The 16,985-nt window shown below is 36.3% G+C and overlaps 1 long non-coding RNA gene across 1 annotated transcript in view; it reads left to right on the top strand.

The window, feature by feature from the left end:
* The first annotated feature begins 2,312 nt into the window (after positions 1–2,312).
* The window catches only part of LOC121100429, a 538,538-nt gene continuing 523,865 nt past the window's right edge, over positions 2,313–16,985 (top strand). Inside the window, exon 1 of the long non-coding RNA XR_005832233.1 lies at positions 2,313–2,383. This is a non-coding gene — a long non-coding RNA (uncharacterized LOC121100429). The remainder of the gene's footprint in view (positions 2,384–16,985) is intronic.

The following is a 16,985-nucleotide window of genomic DNA, read 5'->3' as shown; positions in this document are numbered from 1 at the left end:
AGAGGACTTTCAATACACATGGCATTGGATTGAGTTCTCAGGAGTGTCATGCCTTAGTATTGACACTAAATGAGTCCTAGAATAGCATTTGAATCATCCATAACGGGATGCCGCCGTTGATATAAGGAGACTGTTGCCAATAATCACCTCACTTTTTATTCTTGGATTTCTAAGTATTATTACTCTGGTCAATTTTTGCTTCTTGTCTCAAAACTTTTATTTGGCTGCCCTAATTTTGATGCTGTTTATGGTCCTTTGAACTTTGTCTCTGGGTATTTAACTTAGTTTTATTTAATATAGATTCTTTTCTGGTTCTCTTTATACTATGCTGCCTTAACCCTGACCCTAGAAAATATTCCAGCTTCCAGGGTCTTGGCCAATGTCTATGTGGTAGGATCAGGCTACACATCCTGCCAACATAGGGATTTAGACAGCACTCTCTTTTTGTTTTGTCATCAATGTTCTCATAAGATCTTGTCTCAATACTGATAGAGATTAGAAAAGCTTCCACTCACAGAAAACATTTGAGTCCTAGGTTTTTGTTTTTGTTTTTTTAATAAATACGGAAAGAAATCTCACAAAAACAAGTTGTTAAACCTCAAGTAATCCTAACATGTATCTTAAATCCTCATTTGGGATCAGCAGTGGGAAATGCTATTTTTATAAATATAAGTCTAAGCTAGGAGATTTTTTTTTCATGTGTACAATGATGTATATTTTTGTTAGAAAACCCTTCAGGATACAGTGCTCCCAGCTGAGCTGGGGGCTTTTCTACTGATTGGTAATGAGCCTGGCTGTTGTTAACAACCACCAATGTGAGATGGATTAGAAAATGTCTTCTTTAAAAACAGTGATAGTTACCATTTATTGAACACTTACTATGGCCAGATACTGTCTGGCCCATTCATTATCTCTACAGGGACTGACAGCTGATAGGCTATTGGATTAAACGCACTTCCAAGGGTCCTTCTGGCCCCATGACTCTGTGAGTTAGGAACAGCACTAGATAATTTGTGTGTAATATATTTTGTTGGCTTCCATTTCCATTAGTTTCCATTTTCGTTATTATCATAGAGAATAACCTTTAGTGCTACACCTGTATGAAAAGCTTGAGCTCGAGTGGTGGCTGGTCTGACCAGTGCTCCTTGCCAGACTACCCCCCACCCTGCTCTTGTGAAAGCTGCAGCCTAATGGGTACAAGGGGATGAGAATGTATCATGAGGGATCTGAAATGCTGGCTGCCTCCGTGTAGAATTCTGGAAAACACACCCGCTTATAAGTTTAGTTTTCTGAGGACACAGATAGAACGAAAGGACCCAGACGAAGCATTTGAGAAAGGACCACCTCCCTTTGACTGTCTTATTCTGGGTTCTCAATAAAATTGTAAGACACTTTAAGATTAGAAAAAGAGATGTGTCCGTGTCTTTTGTAATCCTCCAGGTTATCTTTTTAGAAGTTTTCAAGTCTTTTGCTAAAAATACCTTCTTATTACTAGTAACTAGGCTGAACTATGAATTTAACAAAATATTATTTTCTGGCTTGATCTTTGGGTGAGTTTTTAAACTACTGTTTTGCATGTTCACATCAAAGTTCTCAGTGCTTGTTCCTCCTCAGATATGTTTTCAAATTAAATAGCTGGAAATGTGTATAACTATTAGCTCTACTAAAACAAAGTGAAAAAGGTAATATTTAGATTATATACATTTTTAATAGAACATGCGGGGGTAACAGGCTGAGGAACAAAAATAAAATTGCTATATGGCTGCTGCACCATCAGAAAAAGAGTCAAGTTTAATGGGATAAATCTGGCCTTAGAGAACCAGCCCAGAATGGATAGGGGTCTGAATAGGATTTAAACCCAACTGTGTGCAGAAATTAGAGTTTTGCCCTGAATCATATGGAATTACAGTGCTGATTAGGTGACCCATGCCTACACAATAAAGCCCAAGGAAGCAGCTATTTTCTGTTGGTTTTATTAAACCAACCAAGCAATTTAATTCTTTTGTTCAGGAGAGTTCTACTTCATTGATTAACAAAAGCAGGGATATAATTTTTTCAGCCTTTTGAAAAGCCTGAAATTCGAAGCCTTTAAAGACAGATTATTCTGCCTCTGTGCAGTGAATACGCGCAGAGTAACCTTTTGTCTACAATTAATATTCTAGCATAATATAACAAGAAAATCAGAGATGGGAAAGATTGACTCACGAGAGATTGGAGGTAGATTACCAGTGATAGTCTTAAACACTTTGCTTCTAATTAAATATGCGACTGGTCTCAATGCATTTGCTTCAGCGCAGAGAGAAGAAGCTTGCCAAGAATGGCAAAGGAAGAAATATATCACATCATCTGTCTGTCCACAGAGCTTTCCTTGGGGCTTATGAAGGTATTTTAGAATTTTTATATTGGCATTTTCAGGGGAGATAGGAGTGAACCTCAAGGGCAGTCAGGCATCAGTCTTGAAAGTTTGGGCTTCCTTGTTGGTACACTAACCTGACTTTAATGGCTTTCTTATTTAGTCAATAACCAAGGTTACTATCAACGACTTTGTTTTTAGATTAAAGCTGTCATGTATGATATTCCAGATATTGCTGTGCTTTTTGGTGACCTTTTGTTATTTTTGAATTGGGGCTAGTTATTGATTTTTCTTTTTTAGCTTAGTTTATGATGAATCTTTAATGATATTTTGGTATTTATACCTTATAAGTATGACCCGAGCAAAATTCAAGTATCTTTAGCTATTTCTAACACAAATGCATTTTAGAAAATGATAGTTTGCAGTTGGAGTCTTAGCTTTATTTATATTCATAAGCCTTTCATCTTTATATACATACTCATGAGACAATTTTGAAGATACTTCAAATATGGCACTTATAAAATGCTGATGACATAAAATATGGTTGATCCTCTTAGGGTTTGCTGCTTACACAGAAAATTGGAAAATAATAAGAACTGAAATTTTTTCTGCTCCATAACTTTTACCTTTCCATTTCATATTTTGACATTATTGAAATTATCGGAACCACTTTGAGGAACTTTGCCTGTTGGTATACTACATCGCTTTTAGGAACTTTTCCATTTGCAGGTGAAATTTCTATTTGTTTATGAAATAATTGATTTCAGATAGGACTGAAACAACATCGAATTCAGTTGGCTTTTAGTTGTGTATTTACTGTATTTAATGAATGCATGGGTTGTGATTTGAATAAGACATAGACATCCTGTGCATTTTTGGAGCTTGCCACTGGGGAAGGCTAATATTTGTAAATGCTGTAGTTTGCACTACTCAAAAACTGGTTAGGCACATATGAATGTTAGAAATAAAGGTTAAAAATTTTCCACCTTTTAAAGATTTCCTTTTAATAGTAACTTTTCCATTGAAGGGAAGAAAACTTTCACTAAGGTCTTAACATATTACTTCACCTTTCCTTTATTAATGTAAAGACTATGTTCAACATTGTGTTTAATAAGAAATGTGCTAAAACAAGTGTTTAATCTTAGCTTTCTTATAGGGAAAGACGAAAGCCTGTGCTTGCTAGTATTAAATCTATTAAAGCTTATATTCCTACACATAAAATCCTAAGCATGTGAGAAATGAGGGAATTTTATAATGAAGGAAAAATGTTTTGATGAGTAAAAAATTAAAATATTACAGGCTGGTTTATGAGAAATATTCCATCAAAGGTAATCTCTCATGTCAGTTTTCCTTTCCTAACAGTTCTAAAATCATCGTGAGTTTGAAAATGTTTAAATTAGATTTTATGTCAGGATTAAGTGTATATAATAGATACAAATGTAGAATATGTGAAGCATATTTATATATCATATATTCATGAATTTAAATTTATTAATTATATTTGCAAAATGGAAATGATAATGCTGCTGATACTTTTCTTGGGAAGCAGGTTGTTTTGTCTGATCAGGTATTTTTCCTATAGAGAGGATACCATAATGATCAAATACTATTGCTCTAGCAAAAAATAAAATAAATAAATAATAACAACCTAACCAAGCAACCAAAGGAAACAAATAGAGTTTTAAAAAAAAGCCCACAACCTCACAACAATTTAAATAATAATATAACAATAATGTTCTTCAAATTTCCACCTGCTTATTCCTGAAATTTTCCACACTCAAATTTATTTTTGTTTGTAGTATCAGATGTATAGTTGTACTGGATATATATTTATATTTTAAAGTATTTATCATGCAGCTGATCCTTTGTTCATTTGAGAAACATGTATTTAAGGGTTATAACTATAGAGTAAATTAACTGGGTTGAATTATTTCTGAAGTTGTTTGCATCCAATGAAAAATAAGAAACATGATTTAGTTATACATACTTAAAACTATTCTGCTATTGCTATATGTTTTTTCACCTTGTTCTTTTCATAGCTTTATTTTGGCTACACTAAACAAAAGATGATCATCTTACCTGTGAAATTCATTATTCTTAGTAAATCTGAAACAGATGTTTGTTTAAATTATTACTCAATAATGCTTGAGGTTGACTTTTGGCTTTATTATTTTGGAAAAAAACAGTGGTCTATAGAATCTGATGTCGGAATGACTCTTTACATTGTAATATTAGTTTCTCAAAAGCCCAGAAACTTTTGCTTATGAGATAGTTAGAATTATAACAGTGAGTTCCTATTGATTAGCGAATGTTTTGATACTGTTTCTCACAACAGTAAAATCATCTACAACATTACAGAAGCAAACATATGCGTTTTTCTTCTTATTTCATTGTTAATGCTTGGTGTATCAATGCTTTTGATTCTTTATTATTCTCTTCTAAAAGTACTCTTTATTATAATACTACCTGGTTCATTATAAAGGAATATTTTAATTCATGAGATTAATTTTAAATCTACCTATTAAATATATCAAGTAACTGTACGGCATGAGAAGTCAGAATGTAATTACAAATTATAGTCCATGTTAACGCGTCACTTACATTTATATGTATGATCAATTTTAAAATTATGCTTTCAATTATATATACCTTTAAAAGGCAAGGCTTGGTTATATAAATAACAATTCAGAATTAAAATCATGCATGTGGAGAATGAGAGAATTAACTCATCAAAATACAAATCACATTTTGTCATTTATTTACATTCTGTAACTAAAATTATTTTATTGAGGAAAACAAAAGTCACTTAAAATGCAGATCTTCCAGGTGAATAGTATAGAAATACTGAGAACTGTAAATGTGTTATCATGCGATTCAGATAACACTCTTGGATATGAAAATATGTGGAGCAAATTTTTGGTTGAGCACCAGACTGAATGTAGTAACACACAAACTCTTCACCATTGGGCCGCGAAATCTTTATTGTACATTTTTTATTACAAAAGTGTTCCATTACATCTTTTTTCTGATTATCACCACCTGCCCTTTTCATTAAAACTTTAACTATAGCATTAAAATTTTCAAACCTATAGTTTTCCAAATAACTGCATAATATTTCTACATCAATTAAATTCATTGAACAAATAAATAGTTTAAAGCCTATTTAAGATTATGAGAGCATGTGTTTTCCACATTGGGTTTTATATAAATATTTCTTCTCTTGTCTTGTGTGAACTCTGCCAAGCGCGGGCTGAGAGATATATCCCTCTTGCATTGGTGTCTCCGGCCTTGGAGAGTAGCATGAACACTGCTCTAGCGAGTCACCATTTTTGAAGATGGGCAGATGTGCTTGGCAGATGCATGGTGGTGGAAGCTCAAAATAACATGCTACAATCTGCCTATGACTCATCAGCGTGTGTGTGTGTGTGTGTGTGTGTGTGTGTGTGTTATGTGTGTGTGTTCCTTACGCATGTTTTTCACAATGGTGCTTAAAATACTGACAATATTTTACCTCAGCTGGAATCTTGTGATTATCAACTGTAGATTTTCAAGCAAGATGCAAAGAGGCAAATGACTAAAAGCCTATAACTAATTGAGGACTGTAGTCCAAGGACTAAGAGTAGTAATTAGGAGTGCAAATTGGGGATATATCGCTGCATTAACTTAAATAGAGATGCTGGGAATAACCGTTAAATAATATATATATATATTTGTTGAACTAGTTGGTGTTAAAGAATGGAGAGAAGCATTTGGTATTTTGTTCACTCTGCCTATTGTTATGATCTTCCTATAGTGATGAGCTATTATGCTTTTCTGGGATTACTCAAAGATAATGAAAAGATATTATCCTCATTTTCCAATCAGGACTGCTAGAAAGACGTTGGGGTCACAGACATATATAGATAGTAAAGCATTTCAAAGATAGAATATGATTCACTTTTATATTTTATCAAGCTCTTACTTTAATGCTGTGATTTACCAAATTAGGAGATCCTTATTTTCCCATGTGTTTGATTGTCATATTCACTCTGTGTCTTTACTCTTTTGAGGAAGTTTATACCGAAGCTTGAGTGGGGCCCTGGCTTTCACAATATAATTTTGACGCTATTCCTTCCCTATGGGAGGTAAGAGAAAGCATCTTGAGGAAGCAGGTTAAAGTTGGGGCTCAAATCTTGTTTTAGAAAATAGGGAAAATGAGGGAAGAGATATACAATAAAAATGTGAATCCACTTTTCTGAGAAATGCATGTAGTACTGCATGCAACTGGAAGAACCTCTTTTCTCCTCTTTTTAAGGGTGGCAGTGTGGACTTGCAGTGAGAACAAGGGTCAAAATGTGTTTTGTTCACAAAATCTAACCACATTTGGTTTATTTTTAAAATTTAATAGTCAAGTAGATGGATGTAATCTATATTTCACATTCAAGAAGTATAAAAGCACATACAATGAAAAACTCCTTGTATTCTTTTGGACGTTCCATCACTTAGTTCTCTTTCATGAAGCTAAAAACTCGTGATAATTTTCTGTAGCTTTTCAGAATATTTTATATTTTTCCAAGCAAATTTATATATAAATATTTTTCTTCTTTTACATAAATAGTAGCGCTAACATACCAGTGTTCTGCATTTTGCTCTTCAGTTAATACATGTGAGACTCTTCCTTTTTTTTTTTTGAAGATTTTATTTATTTATTTCACAGAGAGATGAGCCGGAAGGGCACCAGGTGGGGACAATGGCAGAGGAAGTGGAGAAGCAGATTCCACGTGAGCAGGGAGCCCGATGCAGGCTTGGTCACGGGAATTCGGGATCATGGCTTTGTAGCTGAGCAGATGCTTAACACTGAGCCACCCCCAGGCGCCACAGCTCTTTCCTGATTCATACAAAAATGATAGTTCCCTATTCTGTTTTTCATGGATTGCGAGTCATTCCATTGTGCAAGGATGCCCTAAATTATTTAATCAGTTGACTATTGATAAAGTGTTTAAAGGTTGCTTCCCAATCTCTTGTTCTTGTAAAAATGCAGTGCTGAGGTGGGAGTGTAAAATAGTGCAGTTGTCTGTGTAGAAGAATGGAGTTCTGAATAGTTAAAGATAAATTTCTATATGATCCAGAAATTCTACTTCTGAAATATATACCAAAAACAATTGCTAAGCAAGGCCTCAAACACCTGTATACCGATGTTCATGAGCATTACGTGTGCCAATACCAAAGTGTAAACCAACCCAAATCTCCATAAATAAGTGAATGGATAAACCAAAATGTGCTATGCACCTGGTGGAATAATTATTTAGCCTTAAAAAAAGAGGAAATTCTGATACATGCTACTAGGTGAATGGACTCCAAAAATCATTATCCTAAGTGAAATAAGCATAAAGGAAAATTTGTATGATGTCCACTTAAATGAGCTACCTAGATAGGTAATCATCAAGACAGAAAGTAAAATAATGGCTCCTACGAAGGGCTGGAAGAGGGGGAGAAGGGTTATTTTTTGATGGGTGAGTTTATATTTGGGAAAGTGAAAAATTTCTGGAAATAGACAGTAAGGTGGTGGTTATACAACAGCGTGAATGTACTCATGTACCACTGAATTACATACAAAATGCTTTTTAGGTGAATAAATTTTATGTTATGTGTTTTTACTACAATAAAAAACCTAAAATGCAACACTGAGCAACCTTTGTACATCAGACTATACATGCTTGGAGTATATCTTGACACCAGAGTTTGTGTGTGAAATATGACAGTCTGCCTTTTCATAGTCTCACCTTTCCAACAACAGTGTATTAGGTTGCCCAGTTTCTCACATCTAGCATGTGTATTTAATTAAACTTTTCTTTTTCTGGCAACCTGATAGGTGAAAAATCTTTGCTTTTTTTTTTTTTTTTAAGATGAAAGGAAACTGTGAACTTTCTTAAGGGGTTTGAATTAGAGATCCCATTGGCCTTTTGTATTTGAATGGAGAAGATGAGGCACATTAGGAGCTTTTAACCCATGCCCAAATGGAAACTGTATTTGAGGTAATGCGACTCCATTAATTTTTAAATGGCTTCAACCAGAAGCTCGTTAAAAGTTTGCCCAAATGTCATATATGGTACTATTTCAATCTGTATAGTTTGTAATTTGGGGGAATTTCATTTTTCCCAGTTGATTAATTTATGAAGACCTCTAACAATAATAATATATAATGACCTTCCTCGAAGAGCTCACAGTGTGATGGGGAAGCTACCCAAAAATAGGCAATTGCAATTCGAGTGTGAGAGTGAGTGTAGATTGCTATAGAAATATGAGTGGGTGGGTCTTTACCCAGATTTTTAGTGGTGAGGGGCAGGAAAGCTTTCAGATTGTTGTAAAACCAAGTCATTTATGACAAGGGTTAGGCAGGTGGGGTGGGGAAGGCGGAGGGGTGGACGAGTTGAGGAATCTGAAAAAGGAAAAACAGTTCATGCGAAGGTCCTGAGCCAAGAGAAAGTGTGGAACACTTGAGAGCATTCATTTTTCCCCAGTTTGGTGGGCTTCAGCCTAGAAATGAGAAGTTCCTCTGATTAGCACGTTTTGACTCTTTTTTTTTTTTTTTAAAGATTTTTATTTATTTGACAGAGAGAGATTGGCAGCAAGAGAGGGAACACTCAAGCAAGGGGAGTGTGAGAGGAGAAGCAGGCTTCCCACCGAGCAGAGAGCCCGATGCAGGGGCTCAATCCTAGACCCTGGGATCATGACCTGAGCCGAGAAAGGCAGAGGTTTAAGGTGAGCCACCCAGGCGCCCCACGTTTTGACTCTTGGTAAAGTCTCAGACCTAGGCAAGTCTGAGGCTCTATCTCTTTGCCTTTGGAGTTTCTCCTGGACCCAGAGAGCTTGACAAGGGGCTTTTACTTTCACTCTGGTCTACAAAGGTTGACAATAATTCTTTTTATATTTGTGAAATTCTAGAATCAGGGCCATAATGCATTAATGCTACCACCTGTCCCTTCCCTGCTTCCTCTCCATTTCTGATTCCTTTTATTCTCTTTGGACTTAAACATCTTATTTCTTTTCAGATCTCCTGAAATCTCACCTATATTACAAGCCTTTCTCCAAAGCCTTTCCTAGTTCTGCTCGCCTTTGGCTATATAATCTTTGTTTTTCTTCAGTTATTTATTGAGCATTGCTTTCATGACTAGACACTAGGGTGAGATGCTGAGGATGGCAGGGATGAATGAGACCGGTTCCTACCTCAGGCTACACCTTATATCTTTATTACCTTTATTATAGTGTTGTCACATGGCTTGCTTGTATTACAGGGCAACCTAATTAGTTAGACATTTTGATTTGTGTGCCTTTAGCCACAAGCACAGTTTCAGGCACACAAATGTAGTGTGTGTCATTTCACTTGGAGGGTGAGGAGGGGAGAGAGGGCAGGGAGGGGAGGGGGAGAGGAGAGAGAGGCTGAGTACCTTTCTCATGGCTATTTTGAATCATGGTCATCTGATGTCCCTATGTGTGGGACAGATGTGAGCTCTCCCTACAAGCAGTCTGGACTAATGTAATTTCATTAGTAGATCTCAGTAGTGTCTCCCATGCCACTGCAATTCTCAGTAATGTGACTGAATCCCGGGTCCACAGTGGTCCCCAAATTTCTTTACATTTCTAGAGCTCATTTTTTTGAGGCTTCTTCTGGTTTAGCATTGCGTCTGCAAGTGTTCTCTGTTTTGTTTTTTTTGCCCACCTGGATGCAAATTCAAAGTGCTTCACTAGTTTACCACCCAGATCCGCCTACTAGCATTTCCTGAGTTTGTAACTGACTGACTATCCGAGGAATTCAGCTCCCAACAATTTTGCTAGATCCCCAGCTCTTTTCTCCCTACCTGACTTTCTTTTCTTTTCACTCCTTCCCGCATTTAAGAGCAGACGGGTTGTTCTCTCTGTCCCATGCCATGTAGTTTCATGCTCTCCTCTGAATCCTTGGCCTCAGTTGACATTCCTGCCCTGCAGGATCCACCAACCCCTAGTGGTGTTTGGAGAAGCATTTTTCCTACAAAGGCAATTCTCTCGCTAACAGGAATTTCATACCAGTTGCCAAGAGAATAGAATGTTCTTCATCTACCCCCTCAATAATAAAGTAACAAAGGTTGAGAGTGATTTATTTTCTTTAAAAAATAAATTAGAACAGACTCAAGGTTATCTCAGTAATAATAGCACTCTCTCCCTTGCATTCCAATATGCTGTGTGAATGGGAGAGAAAGGCATGAAGTTATATAGTTCACCTCAAAGGGAATTGAGCATATAGAGTGCCATTCTGTGTATTACAGGGGACACAAAAGCTCTTCTACTTTGCCTGATTCCTGAAGAATTGCTATCTAGCATCTGCTTCACATCCCCAAAGTTGAATTTAAACCTCCTAGAGCAGCACATAGTTCTTTGGGCAATTCTGACAATTTAGAAAATTTTTCTTTGTATTAAACTGTTATCAGCCTTCTGGAACTTCCACCCTTGTATTCTAACCCTATCTGCATGAACTCTGACTAATTTGACTTGAGTTACATTAGTCCAGTGTTGTATACTCTTCATCCCAAAAATGTTGTTTGAGAAACTACTTTCCTGCTCAAATGTCTCACACTCTCCATTACTGAGAGAATAAATCTTACTTTCTTAGCAGAACAGTCAATATCCTTGATAAAATTGTTTAAACATCCCTTTCCTCCTCTGCTTTCCGCTTGTCTTCTGTCTCCTTGTGTCCAAGTTCTTCTAATTCCCCAAGTAGATATGTCACTTTGTTTTTGTTCTGCTTTCCTTTTTTAAAAGATTTTTTATTTATTTATTCGACAGAGATAGAGACAGCCAGCGAGAGAGGGAACACAAGCAGGGGGAGTGGGAGAGGAAGAAGCAGGCTCATAGCGGAGGAGAGCCTGATGTGGGGCTCGATCCCACAACAACGGGATCACGCCTGAGCGAAGGCAGACGCTAACGCTGTGCCACCCAGGCGCCCCTGCTTTCCCCTTAAAGTTTTCCAACCTCTCCCATCTCCACTGATCAGCATCTTATTTATTTTCCAATGGTACACTTACCATGAAGCCTCCTTGATCTCTCCAGTCAAATGAGTTGCTGCTCTCTCTGGGCTCCTTATTGTTACTTCAGATCTGTGCTGTCCAGTATAGAAGCGACTAGCCACATGTGACTGTTGAGCACTTGAAATGTAGCTAGTCCAAACTGAGATTTGCTGTTAAATATAAATACATACTGATTCAAAGACTTAGATAAAAACAGGGTGTAAATAGTCTATTAGTAATTTTTTATATTGATTCTATGTTGAAATGATAAGATTTTGGTTATAAGGGTTCATATAAAATATATTATTACGTTAACTTCACCTTAAAAACTTTTCAATGTGGCTACTAGAACGTAAAATTATATATATATTACATTATATCTATTGAACAACTCTGCTTTAGACCATTATATGGGATTCGTAATGCTAAGTACCTTGCACTATCACTCTGTGTGCATTTCATTCCCTGTAACTAGAGTTTAAGTTCCCTGAGGTCAGGGACTTGTAACCTGCTATTCTCACTACTCTCCCAAAGAGCCTTTTATTCAGTGGATGTTCAATATATGCTAATGACACAAAAGAGAAAACTTTTTATCAGAAGAGGTCAGAAATTCAAATGCTACAAAAGCCAGGTAGGTAGCATAATTATATGAAGTGAGCTGGGTTTAACAGGGATCTGGGTGTCAGGGACACAGTAGGATTTGGGAGTCAGTTAGCTGAGACCATGGTCAACTGGAGATTCACACCTGTGTAAAGGAGGCAGCCACTTTTCCACATCAGCTGACCTTTTGCCACATAGGAATGCAGGTCTAGGGTTGCCTGAGTTTCCGTTCTTTCAAGAGAAACTGGATATCTGGACTTCTGTGAATTTAACTGGTTTTTATATGTTGGCTTAATTTTTTAAAAACAGTGTGAGCCAACCAAAACAGGTTGGTGGCTCACATATAGACTGGAAGTTACCATGTGTGCTTCTCATCTAATGGGTAAAATGGAATTTACCTGCAGTACTATGTTAGAAAAGGATAAAACAAGATTTATTATTGTGGCTTTGATCAAGAAATGACTGGAATTTGGGCCCTTGAATTTGCAGATTGTTCAGAAAGTTATTGGTAAATGGTATTTCCAAACATTTTCAAATACTTTCTAAAGAACATACCCTCTTCAGAATTTCTCAAGACTTAGACTCTTCAGGAAAAAAAGAAGGATGTGGAGTCTACGAAATGTTTATTGGACAGAAGTGTGATACTGTCAATGTAATGCAAAAGGGAATGAGATGTCTTTCATTCTTAAGTCTGTAACTATTTAGAGTTTAGAAATGGTCAAAGAAACTGTCACCTTCTGAATTTTCAGAGCTCGTTATCCGTATGTTTACGAACGAATCTTGTGGTTGACTGTTTTCCATACATGAAATGACAAGGTTAGAATGAGCTGAATGCTAGTCAGAATAATTTTATTTTAAATGACAGTGTGCTGCTTCTAAGGTAGATTAGCAGTACTCTTTGGTTTTCATTTCTTGAATCCAAAATCAATAGACCAAGTAATGCAAAAGAGCTCTGGCTTAGAATTGTATTGGGTGTGAACAGATTCTTATTAGTACCTTATTCTTTTTTGGTCATTTTATAAAGCTTGGTAACCTGTAGTCATAACAGTATCAGAATTAGCTTACCAAAGAGTCATTATTCTATTGAGTAGGAAAATAAGTGAAGATACGATAAGTGCACTTCAATTTCAATTTTGTTATTTTGCATGTAAATTGAGCACCTGAAGTCAAAGATTCTATTTAGTGTTGTCTTTGAAAGTCATATGTCATATATAAATGAGTATCTGAGAATTTTTTAAAAATCTCCTAAGCAAATAGAAGGGCATGTTATAAGATATGAAATCAAGGAATCAAGATAATACAGTGTTCCTTTTACTTAGGACAAGTTATGCTGTGTATTAAAAGCTAAGAATAGTTGATATGAAATCTGAAATATATTTAGATTGTTAGTCAAGTATCAGCGAGTTGTAAATTAATTCTGATTTGTCTGTTGCCTTGAGTTCCTTTTGTTCCTCTTTCTGTTCCTCAGTTTCCCCACTCGAAGAGTTGTAATAATCCCATTTGTCTCTAAGCATAATCATATACTGCTGTAGAAGGTGGTGTCTTTCTGGCAAAGTGTTCTGACATCTGGCCAGATAGATATGGTTGTTATTTCCACAGTATATTGATACAGCAAACATTTTAGAAGAGCAGCCTTGGTTGCTTTATAGCATCTTATTGCTTACAAGATAATTGAACAGCTGTTATATTATTATTTAGCTACCTAACTTGTTATGAAGAGTAGAATAACCATACAAATTAAAATGATCATATGTCAACTATATATTTATATAGATGATATAATAATCATAACATTAATGGAAATCTCTTAATGGGAGAAAAACCCAGAATTCCAAATAAGAAAAACACTCATTTTTCTCATTCCCTTCCAGTCCTAGTCCAAATGCATTTGACCTTTTATGTACACTGTAATCATGATAGAGATAAAATTTAGTATTGTCTTTTGTGACGATATACTCTATTTCCCCATATTTATTTCTTTTTCATTTCTTACTGAGTTTTTAAATTTTAATTCCAGTATCATTAACATACAAGGCCTATATTAGTTTCAGGTACATCAGTGATTCAACAATTCTAAACATTACTCAGTGCTCTCATAAATGTACTTTAATCCCCATCACTTATTTCACCCATCCCACCTACCTCACCTTTGGTGACCATCAGTTTGTTCTCTATAGTTAAGAGTCTGTTTTTTGATTGTCTCCTTTTTTTCTTTGTTTTGTTTCTTAAATTCCTGATATGAGGAAATCGCATGGTATTTGTCTTTCTCTGATCAATTTATTTCACTTAGCATTAAACACCTTAGATCTAAACATGTTGTTGCAAATGGCAAGACTTAATTCATTTTTATGGCTGATAATACTCCATTGTATAAATATACCCTCTTCTTTATCTATTCATCTGTCAGTGAACACTTGGGCTGCTTCCATAATTTGACTATTGTAAAAATGTTGCAATAAACATAGGGTGCATGTATCCCTTTGCATTAGTGTTTTTGTATTTTTAGTTAATACCCGGTAGTACAATTATTGGATGATAGGGTAGTTTTATTTTTAACTTTGAGGAATCTCCATGCTCTTTTCTGCAGTGGTCGCGTACCAGTTTGCATCTCTCCCACTAATAGTGTACAAGGGTTCCATTTTCTCCACATGCTCACCAACACTTGTTGTTTCTTGTGTTTTTTAATTTTAGCCATTCTGACAGGTGTGAGATGATATCTCTTTGTAGTTTTGATTTGCATTTCCCTGGTGATGAGTGCTGTTGAGCTATTTTCCCATATTTCTGGATAGTTTTAAAACTATTATTTTATATGGCTGTGTAATGGTCCGTAATACAGGTATCATAATTTGTTTCACTATTTTCTATTGCTGGTATTCTGGCTTTATTAACTCTTTAAGGAAGATATTCCAGAAAGGAGCAGTAAAAGTTAAGTGTTCCACTTTAACTGGTGGAAAATAGGTAGACGATGAGGATAGACTCTAAGGTGTCTGTTGCCTCCCTAAGTCTAGGATCACCTGCATATCTAGACGTTGCCATACCAGAGGTTTAGGTAGATGAGGCATATAGTCTCAGTTTTCATGACAACTTATTCTTATAAAGAGTTGGTCCAGAGCACACGTATTTGTGAACTTCTCCTCATTCAGAATACTGGCAGGAATCTGAGGACATTAAAAGAAGATAGCATGAATACAAAATAGATTGACTCATACGCAACAGAGAATGAGATTTGCTAGATAGATATTTTGAAATGAAACATGCTTCAAAGATAATCATAGCCAGTGGGAAAAGGAGAGTGGTATCACAGGATGCTTCCTGCCAGGGCTCTCACCCTGCATGCCCCTGCAGTTCTTGCCCCTTTTCTTTTTTCTTCTTCTTTTCTTTAAATGTTTTTTATTATATTATGTTAGTCACCATACAGTACATCCCTGGTTTGGATGTAAAGTTCGATGATTCATTAGTTGCGTATAACACCCAGTGCACCATGCAATACGTGCCTCCTTACTACCCATCACTCAGTCTATCCCATTCCCCACCCTCCCCTGAAGTCCTCAGTCTGTTTCTCATAGTCCATAGTCTCATGTTTCATTCCCCTCTTGATTACCCCCTTTCTTTATCCCTTTCCCCTACCGATCTTCCTAGTTCCTAGTGCATATGGCCCCCTTCACTACGTCTGTTTTTTTGGGGTAAACACCCAGTAGTGCAATGGCTGGGTCATAGGGTAGCGACTTTTTAACTTTAAGGGACCTCCACACGTTTTCCAGAGTGGTGTACCAACTGTATTCCCACCAACAATGTAGAAGGGATCCCCTTCTCCACATCCTCTCCAGCAATTGTTGTTTCTTGCCTTGTCTATTTTTGCCATTCTAACTGGCGTAAGGTGGTATCTTAGTGTGGCTTTGATTTGAATTTCCCTGATGGCTAATGGTGTTGAACATTTTTTTCATGTGTCTGTTAGCCATTTGTATGTCTTCATTGGAAAAGTGTCTGTTCATATCTTCTGCCCATTTTTTGATTTGTTTATTTGTTTCTCGCATATTGAGTTTGAGAAGTTCTTTGTAGATCTTGGATACCAGTCTTTTATCTGTAGCGATTTGCAAATATCGTCCCCATTCCGTGGGCTGCCTCTTAGTTTTTTTGACTGTTTCCTTGGCTGTGCAGAAGCTTTTTATCTTGATGAAGTCCCACAAGTTCATTTTATCTTTTGTTTCTCTTGCCTTTGGAGATGTGTCATGAAAAAGGTTGCTTTGGCCGATGTCGTAGAGGTTGTTGCCTATGTTCTCCTCTATGATTTTGATGGATTCCTGTCTCACATCGAGGTCTTTCATCCATTTGGAGTTTATCTTTGTGTATGGTGTGAGACAGTGGTCAAGTTTCATTCTTTTGCATGTAGCTGTCTAATTTTCCCAGCACCATTTATTGAAGAGACTGTCTTTTTTCCACTGGATGTTTTTTCCTGCTTTATCAAAGATTAGTTGCCCAAAGAGCCGAGGGTCCATTTCTGGGTTCTCTATTCTGTTCCATTGGTCTATGTGTCTGTTTTTATGCCAGTACCATGCTGTCTTTGTGATCACAGCTTTGTAGTACAGCTCGAAATCCGGCATTGTGATGCCCCCAACTTTGTTTTTCCTTTTCAACAGTTCCTTGGCGATTCGGGGCCTTTTCTGTTTCCATACAAATTTAAGGACTATTTGTTCCAGTTCTTTGAAAAATGTCATCGGTATTTTGATCGGGATAGCACTGAAAGTGTAGATTGCTCTGCAGTATGGACATTTTAACTATGTTAATTCTTCCGATCCATGAGCATGGAATATTTTTCCATCTTTTGTGTCTTCTTCAATGTCTTTCAAGAGTGCTTTATAGTTTCTAGAATATAGGTCCTTTACGTCTCTGGTTAAGTTAATTCCAAGGTAACGTATGGTTTTTGGTGTTATTGTAAATGGGATGGATTCCCTAATTTCTCTTTCTTCAGCTCATTATTCGTGTATAGAAATGCAACTGATTTCTGAGCATTG

The sequence above is a fragment of the Ursus maritimus genome, unplaced genomic scaffold, assembly GCF_017311325.1.
Source record: "Ursus maritimus isolate PB19 unplaced genomic scaffold, ASM1731132v1 scaffold_4, whole genome shotgun sequence".
In the NCBI taxonomy this organism is placed as follows: Eukaryota; Metazoa; Chordata; class Mammalia; order Carnivora; family Ursidae; genus Ursus; species Ursus maritimus.
Note: the sequence above shows the minus strand (reverse complement) of the source record. Positions and strands in the feature narration are given on the sequence as shown.